The sequence below is a fragment of the Sus scrofa genome, chromosome 14 (genome assembly GCF_054392235.1).
Source record: "Sus scrofa isolate SSC_HxYL_T2T_F1_AM1 chromosome 14, Sscrofa_HxYL_maternal_Yorkshire_Landrace_v2.0, whole genome shotgun sequence".
Taxonomy (NCBI): Eukaryota; Metazoa; Chordata; class Mammalia; order Artiodactyla; family Suidae; genus Sus; species Sus scrofa.
This window is the reverse complement of record NC_139396.1, coordinates 70,509,144-70,531,079: the sequence shown is the minus strand read 5'-3', so window position 1 is coordinate 70,531,079 and position 21,936 is coordinate 70,509,144. Positions and strand designations below refer to the sequence as shown.

Here is a 21,936-nt window from a genome sequence, read left to right as displayed (position 1 = left end):
TCAAGGTGAAATTGTGTTCACAGCAGGCAGCTCCCTATTCACAAGGATCCTGTCACAGAACATACATGGCCAGCCGCCTCCAGATCACCACCAGCTTGATCCTGGGCTTGGTCTCCAAGCTGAGACTAAGGTCAGGCTTCCCCCAGACCTAAACCTCAGGACCTGGTCCTTCTGGCCCCTTTTAGGTGAAATTGGGGTGGCTTGCATTTTCACAGTAAACCTAATTTGAAAGATAAATCACCAAAGATGAGAATCCCTCTGCATAAAACCGCTCTTCTGGGGCCTCTCCACTGCTGCATTTTATCCTCAACCAGGGGTCAGCTACCTCGCTTCTACAAAGAGCCAGCTAGTATACATTTTCAGCTCTGCAAGCCATGTGCTATCTGTCGCAACAACTCAACCTTGCCATCATAGAGTGAAAGTGGCTGTATATCTTGCAGAGACCCATGAGTGTGCCGTGTTCCAATAAAACTTTATTTACAAAAGCAAACAGTGGACCAGACTGAGCCCTAGTTTGCTAGTCCCGGCCTCAATCACGAGGAGAGGTCCCCACCACCTTCCTCTTCTCTGTTTCAGAAATTGGCTATATCTTGCCACCACCATAGACCTAGAAATCTGTTATGCAGCCTGGGAACATCTTTCTTTATCTCTGCCAAAAACCCAAGAGCACAGGCAACAAGCCGTAAGACAAAAAGAACATTCTTCTTAGCTTCCTTCACATGCAACACTGGTAAGATACACACATGTGCACACACGTGCACACACTAACACTCTCACAGAAGAAGGACGTTGGGTCCTGTGGGAAGAACATTTATTTCTAAAGGGAAATGCACATCAGTCATGGCAGAAAATATGAGCCAGCATCTTGATTCACACGTAACAGAGATTGTGCTGGAAAACAGTACAGGACACTTGAAGGAAATGAATCATTTACGGAGTCCAAGGAGGAGGTCTGTAGGGTTTCTCGGGAGACGCCCCACCCTGCCTTGCCCAGAAGAAGGGTTCCCGCTGCACCAGAGCCTCCGGGTTCCGAAGAAGGAGAGGACGTGCACCGGGGAGCCTACCAGGCTGGGCAGACGGTGTGTCTGTGTAGGTTTTATCTGCCAGTTTCCAAAAGGATCTGAGGTAGCCTTCAGAAATTCAACAGTGTGAAATAAGACTACTGGGAAAAAAACAAAAATGAAGGCCCAACGGGTGTTGGCGGTCCCTGGGGTCCATGAACCCTGCCAGCTGAATACTGAATCTGGCCTCCAAGCTTCCTGAGGGCAAGGGCCGGAAAGGTCGATGAGTGGGAAAAGGGCTGCTGTGGGGGTGAGAGTGGAGCCGAGATGCAGGATGACAGGGGCCTGGCAGTCACTCACTGTGGACTCCTTAGGCTGGAGCAGGTGATGCTGGACGTAGAAAATGAGGAACAAGCCCTGGGTCACCTTGGTCTCACCCAGATCCACAAGGATTTCCTTAAAATCAAAAGTTCTAACAGTGGCTGGCACAGACTGGGCAGGAAGGCCCTCAGAAACTGGCTGTTTCTTGCCATCACCAAAGACCTAGACATTTGTCAAGCAGCTTGGGAACCTCTTCCTTCATCTCTGTCTTGAACCCATCAGCGCAAGTGACAAAAACAATGTCTCAGGCCATGACTTCTGAGTCCCTGGGGCATGAGAGGCTGGTGCAGGGACCCCCAGTTTGGTTTCTGGCTAGGGTCTTGGCTTTGACAGAGCCCACCTGGCCTGGCCAGAAGTAGGATGGGGTGCCCTGAGTGGGTGGGCCCAGAGGTGCACAGAGAGCAAGTCCCCAAATAACTACCATGAGTGCTGTTCTGGGCTCAGATGACATCTTTGGTCCGTGCCCCATTGCCCCCCAAGTTGGGAGTCCCTGGATGTTAGTGGAAAAGGGGAACCAGAACACAGGAAAAAGCACAGCGCCAAAATGTGGCTTTCACTGTACAGGACACACATGCCTCAGGGGAGCTGGTCTCAGTTCAGCTCCAGGCTGGGCCAGCTGCCCCCACTGCCAGCTCTGCCTTTGAGGCTATCCCCATGCTTTGTTGCCCAGAGGACGGGAGACAGCTCGAGAGCTCAGGCTGGCCCCCCACCCCACCTCCTGCTCTGGGCCCATTGGTGCCCGCTCTGCCCGGTCCAGGAGGTCCTCCTGCCCTGATAAGCAAAGGGCCTTTGGGCAGACACAGTACCAAGGGGACATGGTGCAAATGGGCTCCCCCTATTAACGAGGTGGCTCAGAATGAGCGTCATTAGATGCTCCTGGAAGCAGGGACGGAAGCTGGACATCTACCCTGCCTGCCTAGTGCTGCCAGCAGCCACTTTCACCTTGGCTCTGGTGCTGTAGGAGGGTCACCCTGAACGACCCCATGCACAGTCTACAAAGAGCTCTAAGAACAGCTGGACTGAGTCAACAGACCAAATGCCACCTCTACAGCAGCCCTCCAGGCAGGAGAGCCCTGGGGATCAGAGGGCTGTGGTCCTGGGAAGGAGTCACCACTGTGAGGGGCCAAGGGACCTGCACCCATGCCCATCTCCCTGCTGCGGAGTCAGGGCCTGCATGTGCCGTTTCAGTTCCCGCTTTCTTTGACCTTGTGGAAAGGAGAGATAAATGGACCCTCCACTGGTGACCAAGATAAAAGCCCTCCTGTCATTCCCTCTGAGCTGCTGTGGGGCTGGGCACCAGGGCCTCTGCCTGTAGGAAAGGCAGGGACAGGCCCCGCTCGGGGGACAGGGAGGGAAGAGGAGGTGATCCTAGGACTTCTTGCTGCAGGAGCAGAGGGTCAGAACCCCTGGTCCTCTCTGCGCGGGGAGGTGGGTGGAAACCACATGCAATTGGGGCTGAGAAACAAAACTCGGAATCTCAAGGGTGGTGCTGCAGCCTGTGCAATGGGAGGGCACTGATCTGCCTACCTGGCCTCGCCCGGAGCCCAGCAGGTCAGAAGGGGGGCGCTGGGGGTGGGGGGCTCTGCATCTGTACACACAATGCACACCAGGGCCGAAGGATGCACCACCACTCCTGAGACTGCACATTATATCCTTTTCTGTTCTCAGAGGCACATGAAGGAGTCGGCATCTTCATCTGTGAGATAAGCTCAGAGCCAAGCCCTGGAGCAGCTGCTCCTCTCCCCGTGGGCGCAGACACATGCAGACACACGCACACAAACTCGCTCACGTGTGCACTCAGCTGTGAGTACACATGCACACCCCCACCCCCGTGCATACACTCAGCCACCCTTGGTGGGCCCTCATCACCCACCAAGCTAGTTGACCCCTTTGCCCTGCTCTATGCAGAGATGCCACCCAGAGGCCAGAGGACCGAGGTGGGGGGCAAGAACCCTGCTTACCTCTGCCTGATGATGTGGCTGCGGGCTTTGTTCTGTTCACACACGCTGTTGATCAGGGCCTTCAGCCACCCTCTTCCGCCCAGGCCCCGTCTGTATGCGCCCTCTGCCCTTTGCCAAATTCCACCCTCCTTATCCTTCCCCACGAGATCTCACCCTCCAGGCCGCAGTGGAACAATCCCCTGCTCTGAACTTTCACAGCCCTCAGCACCTGTGCACGTTACTGACGGTCATAGAACTTTGTCCGCCATATGCTGTGAACCATCACTTTACCTTTTGTTTTAATTCTCAAATATTTGTGTTCCACTCTCCCATTCAGGCTGGAAACCGCCAGTATCAAACTTGGTTTTGTTTGTTTGTTTGTTTTTTATTACTCAAAGGATCAAACTTGTTTGTGCCTCACTGGGCCTTGGAGGGGGCCGGAGATGAGACAGGCAAGTGTGTCATCTCTTCCCTCTGCAGCATGAACTGAGCATCCACTGCAAGCCCCGCGCTGCATCGGGTGATGAGGATGTGGGAGTGAGCCAGCAGGCAGTGACTGCAGGCCTTGCTCTGGAGGGAGACTGACAGGAGGGACCAAAGGAGGGATAGGCACGGGAACATTCTATGAATGTCACTCTTCATAACCAAGAGGACTCCCCCGTCCCTAAAGCTGCCTGCTGAAGAAATAGGGGGAAGGCAGAAAAGCCAGTAAACCCAACTGGGAAGACAAAAATTACATTCGTCACCAATTGGGGATCCATCCTGAGTCTTACAAAATAGTTTCCTTCAATCTGGAAGTGAGAGCCCTAAATATTTGATTGGAACTGGGAATTTCCTTGAGAAGCATTTAGCAACTTGGGTGCCCTTCTCTGGCCCCTGCCTCCATGTGCAGGTGGGCGACAGGGGCTCCCTGCTCCCCTCCCTCCAGGTCCTACAGAATCCCCCAGACCCCTTGATCATAACGCATCAATCTCCCATCCAACCTAGTCCAGGGGGAGAGGGGGCAGCGCAGAAACAGAACCACCATCTACACCACTGCCGAGGAAACTGGGGTAAAGGTGAGGGGAGGGAAGCAATGGGAGGACTGGGCAGGGTACAGATCCTCCAGGGGAGTGGGAAAATGGTCTCCCATGGCTCCTCTGTGAAGCAAAGGTGCCTCCACTCCCCCCGGGGGAGAGTCATCCTTAGATGAGAGCACAGAGGCCTGTCTCCCCTCCCCCCGGGGGGCCCCACAGGTCATTTCGCATCCATGCTTGATTCTCTGATTTGTAAGAAATTATGGATACGTAATCCTCGTGCCCTGGGAAGAATGAAGGACTGCAGCCAAAGCTATTCTGCTTCCCTGTCAAGGGGCTGGAACCGAGAGATAATGATAAGGTGATGTGAGCCCGTGAGAGTGAGAAGCTCAACCCAAGGAGGCTCATCTGTGCAGACCCCGCCCCACCAGCAACAGACGGACCCCACTGTCAACACACAGTTGACGTCAACGGTTGTAACAGGAGGACTCCAGCTCCAGAAGGTGAGAGGCGCATGGGTAAGTTATCAAGGGGCCTGGACATGGCATGAAGGAGGTGTGAATGAGGGGTTGAGACAGGTGAGAGGAGGCAGAGGGGGACGTGGAGTGGGACAAAGGAGGCTCAGGAAGAAGGCAGCATCAGGGAGTTCCTGTTGTGGTTCAGGAGTAATGAACCCGATGAGTATCCGCGAGGTTGTGGGTTCAATCCCTGGCCTCACTCAATGGGTTAAGGATCTGGCATTGCCATGAGCTGTGATGTAGGTCGAAGATGTGGCTCGGATCCCATGGTGCTGAGGCTGTGGCGTAGGCCAGCAGCTGTAGCTCTGATTCAACCCCTAGCTGGGGAACTTCCATATGCCACGAGTGCAGCCCTAAAAAGCCAAAAAAAAAAAAAAGAAGGCAGCATTGGATCCGGTTCCGGAGGATAGGTGGAGACATGTGGGGGTCACTGCTGGCAAAGGCAAAAGAGACAGTGCGAGGCACAAGGGAGCAGGATCTCAGAACTGGTGAGAGGGAGTTCTGCTCCCACAAGGGTGAGGGAAGCAGTGTGTGGGTGTCCTGCAGGCCTGCCTCCCTGGGATGTGCATAGCATGGGGCTCTGGGCAGACAATCCAGCGTGTACACTGGCGGCCTGGGGCAAGCCCAAGGGCAGCACGGGTCACAGTCGGGCTGAGGGTCAGTCCTACCTGCTGGGCGCCACACAGGACTGGTTTGGAGGCACAGTGGGATGAGGCTGGGCAGGAGGCTTCCTCCTCAGATAGCATCTAAGGCCAGGGACAGACCTGAAAGATGGCCCCGCCCACTGAGCTTCTTCAAGGTTTTGCAGGATCTCCAGCCTTGAGAAATCAGAGCCACTGGAAGACCAAGGGGCAACTGTTGGCTTATGCTCTCTGTTCCTCCACTTTCTCCCTTCCCCCTGGATTATTTTTTAAAAATTACATTTCCTGTTTTCACTGTCAGGCTGGCCAAGTCCTCCATCCATCCATCCGCTGGATGTCAGGGCCATAGGGGCAGCAGCTGGGCAGGGGCAGGCTAGCACACGGCAGGCCCTCCCGATGAGCCCCCTCCTCGCCCTGCACCAGCTGGGCTCTGTAAACACTGCTTCCTCTGGAGCAGGGCCAGGCGGCGACCTCTCCCACGGGCAAGGGGCCTCTTAATGGAACAAGTAAATAGGCGATTCATCCTAGCTGCTGACAGCCACTTACCCTTGGAGCAGGCTCATTTCAGGACAGAAAAAACAGCCTTCTTTGGCAGCCCTTTCCACCTCCCCTCCCACAGCAGTGGGGCCTAGACCATGGCCTAGGTGCCCTGGGCTGGAAACAAAGGATTCTGGAGTTCCCCAGTGGCCTGAGGGTTAAGGATCTGGTGTGGTCACTGCTGTGGGGAGGGTTCTATCCCTGCCCTGGGACCTTCGTCATGCCAGGGGTGCGGCCAAAACAACAACAAGGGGTCCCAACTATCAGGACCAGAGTCCACCATGCCTGTCCAGTCCCTTGTGGCCTGAACTGCTGGCACACTGTCAGGCTGGTCCCCGGCCACCACTGTCCCCAGACAAGTCACAAGGCTGATGACCAGGCCCACCACGTCACCAAGAAGACAAGACCCTTCCTTGTCATCCCTGAGACCTGCTGTCCGGACCCCACAGCAGCCTCCATGGTGGGGGCCAAGTGGGGAGAACATGGGGAGGCAGGGATTGTCAACTAGCTCCATCTGCCTTATATCCTGGGGTGGGGGGTCTCACAAATTCTGGCTAAGAGTTCTGCAGCTGTTAAAGAAAAAGTTGAAACCCAATGGGTCTGGCAAAGAAATTCAATTTTTGGGCAATTCCTCCAAGCTGGGTACCAGGTGTGGTCTCAGGTCACCTCCTGGAATCCTCACAAGGTTCTTGGGGTGGGGGGGGCGGGCGGCTAGGGGGGGCACACAACAGAAGCTCCAAGGCTGACCAGTAGCAGGAGCGGACCCGGATGCTCACCCAGCTCTGAGGGCTCCCTGCTGTCCCTGACCTGCCTTGGGGGCCAGGGCACTGGCAGGGCCAGCGGGGATAGCCAATGGTATCCTGAAGGTGTGGGACCCCAGATGGAAGAGAATCATGAGCACAGGGACACTGAGAGGGGGGCAGGTCCTCACACACCAGGGGAGGAATTTCTCTGATCAGAGGAGCCTGAGTTTCATCCACAGCCTGAGTTTCCCCTGGAGCAAGGCCCATGAGCTCCAGGCAGGTCCAAACCCCTTCCCTGCACCCGGGCCACAGCTGTGTAAGACTCAACTTTCCTCTGTGAGGCGGACTCAGGAACCTGGGCCATGGCTCTCCCTCCAGCAGCTGGATGTTGTGGCCCCTCACACCCCCACCCAAGCCCCCCACCCACTGACCAGCACCCCCTGGAGCTCAGCCTTCGTGGGAACGCCCTTCCTCCCTCTGGTCCTCACAACCATCCCAGGCGTAGGCAGAGTGTGGTTTCCCGTGTATGTATTTACTTAACTTTTTATTTTGAAACACTTTCAAACTCGTAGAATACTTGCAAGGAGAGTACAAAGAACCACTTGTTTGGGACAGCAATGATCTAAAAAAAGGAAGCTGGGGGAGGGGCAGATGAATATGCCCTCCCGCCCCCAACTGGAATCGACAAGACAGCACCACCCTTGGACACAAAGATCTCCATGATGCCCCCTCATGTGATATAAAGATGCCCAGTCTGCCGCTCAGAGGTGGTCCACCAACACCTCCACTGGCCTGGGTCCATTCACACTGCCCAAGGCCCATTCACTAGGTGTCTGTCCAGGTGACGAGGCATATAAAGCTGGAAGGCCCCCACTTACCATCTTCTTCCCAGAGTCCTAGCTGCAATGTCCTTCACCAGCCACACCCACAAGTCTCGGGGACCTACCAGCTGGGTTCCCATCATTCTCAAGCTAGGTGCCCAATGGTTGGCATGTAGAGAATTTTTATTTTAAACCAATTACACAAACCAGGCAGCAGCAAAACTGTGAGGGGAGAACGCACCCAAACCCTCACTTCCTTGATCAATTATCTAGGTTTGTTTTCCCACAAGCCCCTCTCCTGGGACCACAAAACTGAAATCCTGAAGAAAGCAGCATAACCAGGGCACCAGGAACCACAACCTCTATGCCCACACCCTGAGGCCACATGATGCTGCTGCCCAACCCCCATCAAGAGGCAGAATTGAATCCTGGTTCTCTGCACCCTCAGACCAGGGCCAGTGCTGCGACCTGCTCTGACCAATATGGCGGAGATGATGGGGTATGAGTTCCATGACCCCCATCTCAAGAGGCTTGCAGCTTCAGCCTTTGTCCTGGGAGCCCAGCTTCCTTGTGAAGGTGCTCAGGCTAGACCTTGGAGGGATGGCTGGTCACATGGAGAGTGGGGTCCCAGCTTTTCAGTATCCCTACCAGGGGACAGCCACAGAACAACCGCCCACCAATACAGAGTCTCAAGAGATTAAATCGTCTTGCTCTAAGTCACTCAGTGTGGGGGTGGTTTGTTACACAGCCAGAGATGACAGATACAGATCCTAAAAGCTCTGTGTCACTCTACTTTGGAGCTTGCATAACGTGGCTGCATAATCAACATCATTACCATGTGCTGGTTACGTCACAGTCTACCAGCTAACATAACCCCTTTTCTATTGCAGGAGTAGTCTAGTTTGTTTCCAGCTTCCCACTGTTATGAATACAATGAATTGCCTCATATCATAACACCAAAAGGAAAAGGGAAAAAATGTCCTATTTCCTTAGGAAAATCTAGGGTGGGATTCCTGGGTCTGAGCTTATAAACATGTTAATGGCTCTTGAACCACGTAGGCACTAAAAATTCACAGAGAGATGCCCGTGAATTGTGATGAGAAAGGGCTGGGAGTCAACCCAGCTTTGCAGAAATCAGGCATCCGTGTTCTAAAGCCAGCTCAGCCAGATTTCCTGAAGCTGGCAAAATCCAAGGGAATCTGGTTATTTTGGAAAATGACCCAGGTTTCCAGGAAAGGGCCAAAACCTGGAGTCAGTCACTGTCTAACTCCTTGCCTCCCTGGCTCCCCCTCACCCCATGTCCCCGTCCCCTGAAGGCAGGCTCCCATCCTGATTACTTCTTTTTTTTTTAATGATTTTTATTTTTTCAGTTATATTTGATTTACAGTGTTCTGTCAATTTCTACCGTATAGCAAAGTGACCCAGTCATGCATTTATATATACGTTCTCTCTCTCACATCTAGACTCTAGATACACTTCCCTGTGCCTGATTCCTGAATTGCTGATGGAGAGGCAGGACCTTGGTCCCACCCCAGGGCCGGGCCCAACACTGTGGGTGCTGCCCGGAGGGAAACCCCTGCTCTGCCTTCCTCTTTTTCTTGGGAAGCAAAGGGTCAAAACCAAGTGAGGTCCCTGTCCCGCCTCTACACTGGCTTCGTCAAGGACTTGCCCAGGGGAAGGTGCCGGAAAAACACTCCATCAGCTCCCAGGAACCTGATCGGAGGTTCACCACTTCCCAGGAGTGGCTGACTCAAGTTTCCTTGGCAGAGAAGGCGGTTGGAAACGGAGGCGGGCCTCAGCACGAGCAACACCCCTTTCCAAGAACTCCCGCCCTGCTCATCAGCCACCTGCTACATTCCAGAGGGCTGTGCTCACACAGCGAATGTAGAAGGGTGCCCTCTCCCATCTCCACCACCAAGTGGTACCCTGGGCCATCTTGCAGGGGGGCCTGGTTGCAAGGGATCAGGAGTAAAAGCACTGCATCCACATTCACGGCAGCAACATGCACAGCAGCCGAGAGACAGCCCGAGTGTCACTGCCCAATGAGTGGGCCAGAAAATATGGTCCATCCACACAAGGGAACATTATTCAGCCTTACAAAGGAAGGGCATTCTGACACTTGCTACACACAATGTGGACAGACCTTGAAGACACGATGCTCAGTGAAATAAGCCAGACACAAAAGGACAAATACGCTAGGATTCACTTATGTGAGGTGCCTGGAACAGTCAAATCCAGAGCTCAGGAAGGGGGTGGGGGCAAGGGCTGGGGGAGGGGGAATGAGGAGTTAGTGTTGAATGGGGGACAAGGCTTCTGGAGGAAGATGACAAGTTCTGGAGGTGGATGATAGTGATGGCTGCACCACCATCTGAAGGTACACAATGCCACTGAGCTGTCACTTAACATTTGTATCACAATTTCAAAAGAACAGGGAGCAGGGATAAGTTAGGAGGTTGTCATTAGTATGTATACACTGCTATATATAACACTGATAAGGAACAAGTACCTACTGTGAAACACAGGGAAATCTACTCAATCCTCTATAATAACCTACATGGGAAAGGAATCTGAAAAAAGAAGGGATATGTGTCTATGCAGAACTGACTCACTTTGCTGTACACGTGAAACTAACACAACATGGTAAGTTAGTGATACTCCAATAAGATTTAAAAAAAAGAAGAAGAGAAAGAAAAAGGAAAAAAAAGCAAAAAGCAAAAGTAAAGTTCTATGACCTCTGAAAGTCTTGCCTTCAACCCCTTCCAAATGCAGGTTTGGCCAGCACACCAGCAAACCCAGGCTCGGGGCCAGTCCCCTCACCTCCCCCAACACTTGTTGACAAAAAGCTGGTCATTGCCAGGACTGAGTCTGTTTCTCGGCTCTGAGAAGGAAGTTGTGCCAGACTCCCTGCCCAGCCGACTCCACCTTGGAGACACAGGACAGGGGTCTCCAGGAAGCACTTCCCCCCAGATCACTGGCCACGACCTCTGGGGACAGCCCAAGGAGAACAAGAGAACTGGCTACAAACTTGGATCCTCAGAGCCACATGGTGGCTGCCAGGTTGGGCTCGGCCTGCAGGGACCCCCATCTTCTGTTTCACATACTGAGGTATCCTCTAAAATGTCATTTGAGGAGTTCCCATCGTGGCGCAGTGGTTAACAAATCCGACTAGGAACCACGAGGTTGCAGGTTCGATCCCTGGCCCTGCTCAGTGGGTTGAGGATCCGGCGTTGCCGTGAGCTGTGGTGTAGGTCACAGACGCAGCTCGGATCTGGCGTTTCTGTGGCTCTGGCGTAGGCTGACGGCTACAGCTCCTATTAGATCCCTAGCTTGGGAGCCTCCATATGCCACGGGGGCAGCCCTAGAAAAGGCAAAAAGACAAAAAAATAAAAAATAAATAAAATAAAATGTCATTTGAAAAAAAGCGCTGTGCTTTGAGAACAAAATCAAACCATCTGAAAAATCACCACTTGGAAATGGACTCTGGGCGTTACCAACTCTAATGGAAAAAGGCAGTTTCTCATCTTCCACTGCAGCCCCTTAAAAAAATAATAAACCCATACCTCCAGCCAGCAGATGGAGCAGCCAACATCCTCCTTGCTATCTGTCATAACAACTGTGAAATGAGAATAACAAGTGCTATGAAGCACCCGAGACACACCAGGGCTGGGCTGAGGGCTTTTCCCTGCGTGCACTGTCTCGCTGAATCTTCATACAAGTTCCTGAGCAGGAACTTCAATTTACAGATGAGGAAACTTAACCGTCCTGATTTTCACACATGCATGTTCCACAAATTTCAACGAAACTGTGAGTGGGACCTTATGCTCCTCTCTGCCTCTTATGACGGTAAGCGGCGTCATGGCCCCCCCTTCTTAGGCACATCAGCTAATGGTGCGCCCCACCACCGACAGGGTGTCCAGTGAATGAAATGACCAGGGACGTTCCCAGCTCTGGGTCCCTCTGAGGAGGGGCTCTCCACACCCTGCAGCCCAGCCCCTGCCTCGCTGGGGACCGCCAGGTCTCAGAAGCTGAGTCAGCAGTGCTCCCCGCTGCGGCCTGGCCAGTGTCCCCCTGGCCCAGGGCCCCTTCTGCTGAGCTTGGGGCCATGAGTATCCACAGAGGGCTGCAGGGCCAGTGCATCTCCTCTGGGACGTTGCCCCAAGACAGTCAGTTCAAGCAAGGGGACAGAGGGCAGAGGAGCCCACATGTGAGGGTCCCACAGGGGAACCTCCAGGGGAAACCCGGAAGCCCCCAAGAGAGAGTGCTGTCCTATCTTGTCCCTTCTGTGGTCCCCTTCCTCCAAATGATGGAAAGCCCACAGGCCTTCACATCACTGGGTCTGCTATAGACGAGACACTGATTTATGACCAAGTAATTCATCCCGTCATCCGGGAAAGACTCGGCACTAGGCATACAGCTTGCAGCTGCCACCTCGCTTGGCCAGAGAGCAGATGCATTCGTCTTTGTCCTCCAAAGGAGAATAAACCAAAGCACAGAGTCATAATCGCCCTGTCTGTCAGAATAAGAGCCTGTGGGGGGGTCAAATCAGGGGACAGGGGAGGGGAGGGGGGAGGCAAGACTCACGGGAGGACACAATGCGTGGGCATGAGCCTCTGGTGCCATCCAGCTCTGGAAGCCCCTGCATTCCTAGAGCAGAGTTGTGTCCCTCCGGAGAGGGCACTGGCCCTGGCCACCCACAGCTCGGCAGGGCTTGTTCTAGGCCTGCAGCCCGGTGGGTCTTGCGCACTTGCAACCACAGCTCTCACGAGAGGCCGGTGTACTCCCCACTGAGCTCCAGGGCCCTGGAGATGCCAAGTGCCACAGCCATTCCCAGGGACAAGGACAATGGGCAACAGAGGGATACAACCGTGATCCCAGCTCACCCTGTAGTCCTCCCCCTGCAGAGCCAGTACACCTGCCAAACCCAAGGCATTGTGTGTGTGTGTGGGGGGTGGGGTGTCAGTCCTCCTGCACAGCCTAGATCCCAGCTACAGTTTTAGCCATGGGCCGGCAGGCTGCTTTTCTCCTGCCTCCAGCCCCTTGCCTGGGGCTGGGCCAGCATGGCAGCAGAAACAACAAAGGGGGCTCAGCAGTTGGACTCATGGGGAGGAGAGGCGCCCCAGATGCTGCAGGCCCCTCCCAAGGTTGAAGAGTCCAAACTCCCATCCACCAGCCACCTCTGGGATCCAAACCCTTGGGGAGGCCGAGAACGGGACAGGCAGGAGAGAAAGGGGAGAAAGGGGTTTGCTTTCTGGTACCCGGTGGGGAGCAGCTCCAAACCTAGAGAGAAAGGCTGGGCTTGGGGAGGAGCTGGAGACACTGAGGGAAGCAACTCCTCACCCCTCAGGATGTAGGGTGGCACGAAGACAAGCCTTCCAAAAGAACCCATAAAAAAGGACAGTGTCCAAGAGCCACATACCATAGACATTTGTATGAAATGCCCAGAAAAAGCAAATCCACACAGAGAGAAAGCAAATTAGCGGGTCTGGGCTAAAGGCAGAAGGACTGGGAGAGACGGCTGACGGCTGACGGGTGTGGGATTACTCTGGAGCTGATGGGAAGTTCTGGGATTAGAGTGGTAGCAGCTACATCACTCCATCTCTGAATCTACAAAGCCCACTTGAGTGGTACACATAAAATGGGGGAAGTAGATGGGGTTTAAGGTATATATCAGGAAAGCTGTTAGAACAGAAAGGATAAGGACCAACTCCAGCCCAGGTGATGAAACACGACTCAGTAACAAAAGGAAATAAAGTATCTTTAACAATTTTATAAAAGAACAAATGTTTATATATACATACACACACATATATATATATTATTTTTTTTTGCTTTTTAGGGCCATACTTGTGGCATATGGAAGTTTCCAGGCTAGGGGTTGAATTGGAGCTACGGCTACTGGACTGTGCCACAGCCAACTGCAATGAGGGATCCGAGCTGTGTCTGCGACCTACACCACAGCTCTTGGCAGTGCCGGATCCTTAACCCACTGAGCGAGGCCAGGGATCAAACCTGCATCCTCATGGATAATAGTTGAGTTCGTTACAATTAAGCCATAACAGGAACTCTCTGAAATGTATTTTTTTTAACCCTCACCCAAAATTTCATTTTCCTAACATAAACAAAAATTCCTCTAATTGTAAATCCGTTAAAAGAGGAAAGGGAGGAGTTCCCATGGCGGCTGAGCTGTAACAAACCTGACTAGTATCCATGAGGTTGAGGATTCAAGCCCTGGCCCCACTTGGTGGGTCAATCAAATCTGGCACAGCCATGAGCTGCAGGGTAGCTCACAGACATGGCTTAGATCTGGCATTGCTGTGGCTATGGCGTAGGCTGGTAGCTATAGATCCAATTCGACCTCTGATCTAGAAACTTCAATATACCACGGGGTGTGGCCCTAAAAATAAAAAAGACAAAAAATAAATAAATAAATAGGAGTTCCTGTTATGGCTCAGTGGTTAATGAACCCAACTAGTATCCATGAGGACTCGGGTTCGATCTCTGGCCTTGCTCAGTGGGTTAAGGATCCAGCGTTGCTGTGAGCTGTGGTATAGGTCGCAGACGAGGCTCAGATCTGGTGTTGCTGTGGCTGTGGCGTAGGCCAGTAGCTACAGCTCCAATTTGACCCCAGCCTGGGAGCCCCCACATGCTGCAGGAGCAGCCCTAAAAAGACAAAAGACAAAAATATAATACAATACAAAAATAAAAATAAATAAATAAAAGAGGAAAGTGAACTGGCTGAAAAAGAAATAGGTGAACAGAAAAATTTGTAACTGTGTGGCAATGGATGTTAACTCAACTTATTGTAATAATCACTTTGCAATATACACATATATCAAAGTGTTATGTTGTATGACAAATACAAAATTAAATGTCAATATATCTCAATGAAAATGAATAAGCAAACCAAACAGCTGAAGAAGGAGACATGCAAATGTAATTTTATTTTATTATTTTGGCTACCCCAAGGCATATGGAGTTCCCGGGCTAGGGATCAGATCCAAGCCAAGGTTGCAACCTACTCCACAGATGCGGCAACACCAGATCGTGTAACCCACTGTGCTGGGTTGGGATCAAACTCATGTCCTGGTGCTGCAGAGATACCACGGCTTCTGCTGTGCCACAGCAAAAACTCCAATGTAAAATTCTGATGTTTAAAAAAACCACTGAGAAGCTCCCTTGAGGCTCAGTAGGTTAAGAACTGGATCCTTAACCTGGTTCGGTCATTGCTGTGGCACAGGTTCGATCCTGGCCTGGGAACTTCTGCATGACATGGATGCAGCTAAAAAGAAAAAAAAAAAAAGAAAATCTACTGGATTTGGAGACGCATGTTCATGGCAGCATTATTCACAACAGCCAGAAGTGGAGCTAACCCAGAATCCATCCACAGATGAACGCATAAACAAAATGTGGTCCATTCATACAGTGGAACATCATTCAGCCTTAAAAAGGAAGGTAATTCTGACACACACTGTGACAGGGATGAGCCTTGAGGACATTCAGTGAAACAAAAGGACAGATACTGTATGATTCCACTGACGGGAGGTCCCTAGTGGAGTCACATTCATAGAAACTGAAAGTAGAAGGGTGGTTGTCAGGGGCTGGGGGAGGAAGTTTGGGGGAGGGTATGTTTAATGGGTTCAGAGCTTCAGTTTGGGAAGATAAAGAGTGCTGGGGGCAGGTGGTGGCGGTGGCTGCACAAGAGTGTGAATGTACTCAATGCCACTGAGCTGAGCATTTGGAAATGGTCAAGATGGTCAGTTTTATGTGTATTTTACCCACAATTAAACAAACAAATCCCAATGACTCTTTCCCACAGTCCTAAGTGACAGTATGCGCTCTGGGACTGGTGAGTCCTCCACAGCGCAGCTGCGTCCACAGCCTCCACACAGCCACAGAGTTGCCACATCACAAGGATACATGCCCAGGTGCAAAGAGGACCCCAGAGGAGCAAGGGCTACTTGTCTCTGCCCTTCCAGCCATGGGCTCCAGCCCCAAGGTTTTGTGGCGGAGGGTCGGCCGCAGGTGTGTGGACAGCCACCCCACATTGGCCCCAGGGAAGCCAAGCGAAGCACAAAGTTCCAGAACACCAACACTCCAGCACATCTGTTTATTTTGCAGACAGACACAAAATACCATGCTGTCTGGACCAGTGCTTGCCAACAGGAGTCTGTGAGCCAAGAAGCCAAAACAAAGATGAGGGCAGGTAGGCCACCTGCTCAGCCAGAGCAAGGCCGTCAGCTGCCCAGCTGGGGAGGAGGTCTATGCTAAAGGTGTCCAGGAACCCACAGCAGCCTGTGGGGAGTACCGAGCAGGGCCTGTGGCTGCCAGGGTGGCTCTCCCACCCACACTCACCCCAACCTATATGCAGGTGCCACTTCTCAGCCCGGGGAGGGGTGGGCACACCACCTCATCGCCAACCAGTCCCTCATCCCAAAGCCATGCTCCAGCTGTCCCAACCCTCGAAGAACTCTGTGGCAAGCCACGGCATCCTGCTCTTCAAGACCTCTGTTCACAGGCCTGCCTCTGCCTGGAATATCCCCTCCCCTCCCCCTTCACCATGGCCCAGCACACTCCTTATCAGTGGGGTCTGCTCAAGACCACCTATGGGCCACCTCCTTCAAGATGCCTTCCTTGAGTAACCCAGCAGTTAGTCCCTCCTCAGTGCCCACCTGGTACTGACCTACATCGTAGCTCCCATTTATCAGATGTCTCTATGGGCTCCTTGGGGTCAGGGATAGTGTTGAGGCCTAAGCACAGGGCTTGGACCGCAGCAGGTGCTACACACACTTCAGATGAACAGATAGACCTCTGATTGGAGGACAGATGGATGGATGGATGTTTGGATGGTGGATGATGACTGGTGTTGATTAAACGCTTGTGTCCCCCTAAAAGACCACATGTTGGAAACTAATCCCCAAATGCGATGGTGTTAGGAGGGGCGAGCTTCTGGAGGTGATTCAGTCATGAGGGTGGAACCATCATGAATGGGATTAGACCCCTCACGAAAGAGACCCCAGAGGGTTCCCTCAAGCTCTTCAGACATGTGAGGACACAGTGAGGAGATGGCAGTTTATGAACCAGGAAGTGGACCCTCGCCAGATGCTGAATCTGCCAACACCTTCATCTTGGACTTCAAGCCTCCAGAACCTGGAGAAATAAATTTCTGTTGTTCACAAACCACCCAGGCTACGGTTCTCTGGTCCAGCAGCCCAAATGGCCTAAGGCAGATACATGGACAGATGGATGGGCTGACGGATGGATAATAGTTGGATGATGGATGGAGTGGCTTAAGCTCAGCTATAGCTTTCTCAGGAACATCTGCTATGAGGAACAGAGGGGTATATTTACTCACAGACTTGTGGCTTGAAAAAGATTCAGGATTCCAATACCCTATTCTCTCAAAGTGGAGGGCTTTTTTTTTTAATAGCTTGGATCAATAAATTATTATTTTCTTAACTTTTTTTTTGTCTTTTTTTGTCTTTTCTAGGGCTGCACCCACGGCACATGGAGGTTCCCAGGCTAGGGGTCGAATCGGAGCTGTAGCCGCCAGCCTATGCCAGAGCCACAGCAATGCCAGATCAGAGCAGCATCTGCAACCTACACCACAGCTCACAGCAACGCCGGATCCTTAACCTACTGAGCGAGGCCAGGGATCGAACCCACAACCTCATGGTTCCTAGTCGGGTTCGTTAACCACTGAGCCATGATGGGAACTCCTATTTTCTTAGCTTTTTATTACAGAAAATTTCAAGCACATACAAAATTGAGAGCCCAGCATCACGAATGCCACTCCCACCACCCAACTGCCAAGATGGTGAACCCACAGGCAGCCTTGTTTCAGGGAGTGAACACTCAACACTGGGTTGCAGCAGGATGCGGCAAGAGACAGGGTGCTGTTAACCAGGTGACTATTTCCCACCCCAGCTCTGCTACCGCCAGTGACTTCCCGGGCCAAGGAAGACCAGCCCTACCTGCCTCATGGTTCCAGGGGAAGGCTCTCAAGGGCTCCTGAGCACAGAGGAGATGCACCAGCATGCGGCTCCATCATCCTGTTTCACAATTACCAGGAATCAGGAGGCAGTGCACTTCAGGACAGTGCTCAGCAAACAGTGGTCCGTGGGCCAAACCCACCCTGTCACTGCCCGTTTGTGTGACCCAGGATCTGAGAACAGATCTTACGAAGATTTTTTTTTTAATTTTTTTTCTTATTTGGATGTATCTTATTTTTTTTTTTTTTTTTTTTGTCTTTTGCCATTTGTTGGGCCGCTCCTGCGGCATGTGGAGGTTCCCAGACTAGGGGTCTAATCGGAGCTGTTGACACCAGCCTACGCCAGAGCCACAGTAACGCGGGATCCGAGCCGCGTCTGCGACCTACACCACAGCTCACGGCAACGCCGGATCGTTAACCCACTGAGCAAGGGCAGGGATCGAACCCGCAACCTCATGGTTCCTAGTCGGATTCGTTAACCACTGCGCCACGACGGGAACTCCCTTACGAAGATTTTTAAACAATTGCATTTTGAATGGTTATAGAAGTACCTACCTAACCTGCTTCCATTTCACCTCTCAGCCACAAAGCCTAAGCTGGCTACTCTCTCTCTGGCCTTTTAAGGAAGGGTCGGCCACCCCAGCACTGTGGAGGGAGGCAGAGGCTCGCACAACCACCCCTGCTTCCTTCTGATCCAGGCTCTGCCCTGGAAGTTTCTGCCCTGTCTAGGCCCCCGCCGTCTGAGCATCGGCAAGGCAGGCACCACCCAGCTAGATCCCAGCTGGAGTGGGGCTCAGATCCCAGAAGGCACACAGGTTCCGTGACAAGGCACAAAGCCAAAGCCAAACCCAAACCCCAAGTGCAAAGTTCCAGTAAAGGGAAGGGTCCTCTCCCCTGCAAGACTGCCAGAGAGGGAATGCCGACAACTTCGCGGGTCCCTGGGGAGCCCAAGCTGAGCTCACTAACAGAAAGCTCTGAAGGAAAGCACGGACTTTGGCAGAGGCATCCTCGCCCCACAGGTGTGCAGAGAACTGGCATAGTCTCCTGTCTGTCCTCGGGCCTTCCAGACTGACCGACCCATCCCCAGGGCCAGCCTGGGCCCCAGAGAGTCCTGCCCCAGCTGGCACTGAGAATGCTCAGAAAGTAACAGGGGCCAGACCAAACGCCTGCCTGCAGCATGGGTCCCAGTGGGCCCTGGCAAGGCAACAGACCACTGGAGGACCAGTCATCTGTGTGGAAGGAGGACCATGGCCCCAAGGTACCAAACGTGCCCCACCCCACAGCATACAAGCCCCGCCTGTCTCAGGGCCAGCCTCCGCACCAACGCTCCCAACCTCGTGAGGTTGTTCTCCAGCTGGCAAGGTGCCAGCTGGCACTTCCAGGCCTCCCACCGCCAACCACCTGCCTGGACACCACCACCTCTGCCCTGGCAGACACCCTCCACGCTGTCCTTACGCCTTCCCACACTGACGGCCCAAACTCCTGCTGAGAGCCTTTCAGCGTCCTGCCCAGGCGACACCTGCATAGCCTGAGCATCTGCACTTGCCCTGGGGGACGGCCGGAAGGCTGGCCAGTGGGCTGGGAGAGAAGATGACAAATTAACCTGGTTCCTGTTCTTGAACTCGCAGAGCAAATCCACCCTCTGACCCACCATGGGCTCCCAGGACCCCATCCCTGCAGGCAGCCAGAGTCTTCAAGGGTCTCTCGGGAAGACTGCTTTGGGACATCTGCCAACAAGGTTCTCCAAGTGATGGGCTGGCAACCCAGTGCAACATGACTTCACTTTATATGGAATCACAAAACTAAAGAGATCTTAAAGACGCTACTGTGCAGCTTCCTCACTTATGGGATGGGAGTGGGGTGATTCAGAGGCCCCCAGGGTTTAAGTGATTTACCAGAATCAGAACAGCAACCAATGGCACAGTCAAGATGGTCAACACGGAGCAGAGGGAGTAGGTGAGAGCCCCAGCTCTGTAATCCACAAGTCGGGAAGTGCTGGCTTCCCACTGCAAGGCACCCTAGAACAGTAGGATGGGTCCGCCGCAGTGCGAGACGACTCGCCAGCATAGAGAGGTGTCCATTCCTCTCCTTTCCAAGCCCATCACACCTGCCTGCCCCCGCCCCGGGCGGCCTTGCTGTATGTATCTGCTTTTCCCACCCCCTCCACACAACCTCACACTCACACAGCCTGCACAACCACTAAGCCTACATGCTCCAAGTCCTCAGGCACAGGGAGGTGTTTGAGCTGACAAGCTCAATAGCATCCTGCTGCCCTGGCCAGCTTCTTCCAGCTTCTGAGACCTGATTGCAGCCATGTTCTACCTCCCCTCAAATCCCTTTTCCACCACTGCATTCATCTTCCTTGGAGCTTCCCTTAAACCAGGCAGGAATTCCAGGGGCCAGAATTCCCTGGACAACACTGTCCAGCTGACTGAATCCATGGCCAGGACGCAAAGGAGGGAGGACAGAATGCTTCTCAGTTTAGATTACAAGCAGTCCAGAGCAGCAAGTTCCATGATAAACAAGGGGACAGTGAGTTCCTTCCCTGTCAAAGGCCACGGAGTGGACAAAGGACTGTTACACAGCTGGTAGTCCCAGGGATCTTTCCAAATGAGAGGTGGACTGACATGGCCCCAGCTCATGCCTCTCCTTATCTAAGGTCTATGGGGAGCACCAAGGAGTCAAGAGTTACAGTGAGACCCCGCCTGGCAAGAAGTCAAAGGAGGAATTCCCGTGGTGGCACAGTGGTTAACGAATCCGACTAGAAACCATGAGGTTGTGGGTTCGATCCCTGGCCTTGCTCAGTGGGTTAAGGATCCAGCGTTGCCGTGAGCTGTGGTGTAGGTTGCACACGCTGCTCAGATCCCGCGTTGCTGTGGCTCTGGCATAGGCTGGTGACCACAGCTCTGATTAGACCCCTAGTCTGGGAACCTCCATATGCCGAAGGAGCGGCCCTAGAAAAGGCAAAAAGACAAAAAAATTAAATAAAATAAGAAGTCAAAGGACAGAGGGGGACTGACTGTAAAACCAAGGGTAAATCAGAACAACGTTTCTGGAAGGTAATTTGGTGGCAGGTATCAAGAGTCTTCAAACCATCCACACCCCTGACTTGATAAATCCACTGACAGAAGCTCAAGCAGGGAGCAGAAATGTGAATGGGAACCCATATAAAAAAATGACACATTCAGAGTTTCCATTGTGGCGCAGCGGAAACAAATCCGACTAGGAACCATGAAGTTCCAGGTTCGATCCCTGGTCTCACTCAGTGGGTTAAAGATCCAGTATTGCTGTGGGCTGTGGTGTAGGTCGCAGATGCGGCTCGGATCCCAAGTTGCTGTAGCTGTGGTGTAGGCTGGCAGGTGTAGCTCTGATTTGACCCCTAGCCTGGGAATCTCCATATGCTGCGGGTGCGGCCCTAGAAAGAAAAAAAAAAGATGACGTGTTCACTGAATATAATGAATGCCACAGAAATGTACACTTAAGATGAAATGCTGTCTAAACAAACAATGTGATTATTAATTAGCCTCAAAAAAGAAGGAAATTCTGACACAGGCTACGACACAGATGAAACTTGAAGACAGTATGCTTAGTGAAACAAGACAGTAATACTCTATATGAGTCCACTTACATGAGGTCGCTAGAGCAGCCAAACTGACAGAAACAGAAAGTAGAGAGGTGGGTGCCAGGGGCTGGGGAGGGAGGGGAAGTTACTGCTTAAAGGGTACAGATTCCAGTTGTGCAAGATGAAAAAAGTTCTGGAGATGGATGGTGGTGATGGTTGCACAAACAACATAATATACTTACTACCATCAACCTACACACTAAAAAAAAATGGTAAGTTTTGTTTACATATAATGTATATATATGAATTATTATTTTATATATATAACCGTAATATAAAAAAGTTAACAATGCAATACACCAAAACCCATCAAATTGTATATATATTTTTTTATTCAAAAAAAATTTTTTTTATTTTCCCACTGTACAGCAAGGGGATCAAGTTATCCTTACATGTGTACGTTACAATTACATTTTTTCCCCCACCCTTTGTTCTGTTGCAACATGAGTATCTAGACAAAATTGTATATTTTAAATGAGCAAACTGTATGGTATGTGAATTGTATTTCAATAAAGCTTTTAGAAAAAGCTGCTTATTGAAACATTATAATAACCAGCTACATTCAGGAAACTTTAAGTAGCCAACAAAATTCATTAAAATTAGGTCAACTGAACTATATTACAAAGTAATAATGTAGCCCTTAACAAAAAAATGTCAAGAAGATATTCAGTAAAACAAGAAAATGCTCACTTTAATTGACCAAAGCAGGACACCCAAGTATGCAGCAG

At 52.0% G+C, this 21,936-nt stretch overlaps 1 protein-coding gene and 1 long non-coding RNA gene across 3 annotated transcripts in view; one reads left to right on the top strand and one right to left on the bottom strand.

The window, feature by feature from the left end:
* BCR (BCR activator of RhoGEF and GTPase) overlaps positions 1-21,936 on the bottom strand; it is a 113,894-nt gene that overhangs the window by 78,723 nt on the left and 13,235 nt on the right. The gene's annotated exons all lie outside the window — the stretch shown is intronic.
* LOC146396669 (uncharacterized) lies at positions 8,933-20,526 on the top strand. Its single transcript, XR_014825997.1, has 2 exons — positions 8,933-10,746; positions 18,099-20,526. It is a non-coding gene; the product is annotated as an uncharacterized LOC146396669 (long non-coding RNA).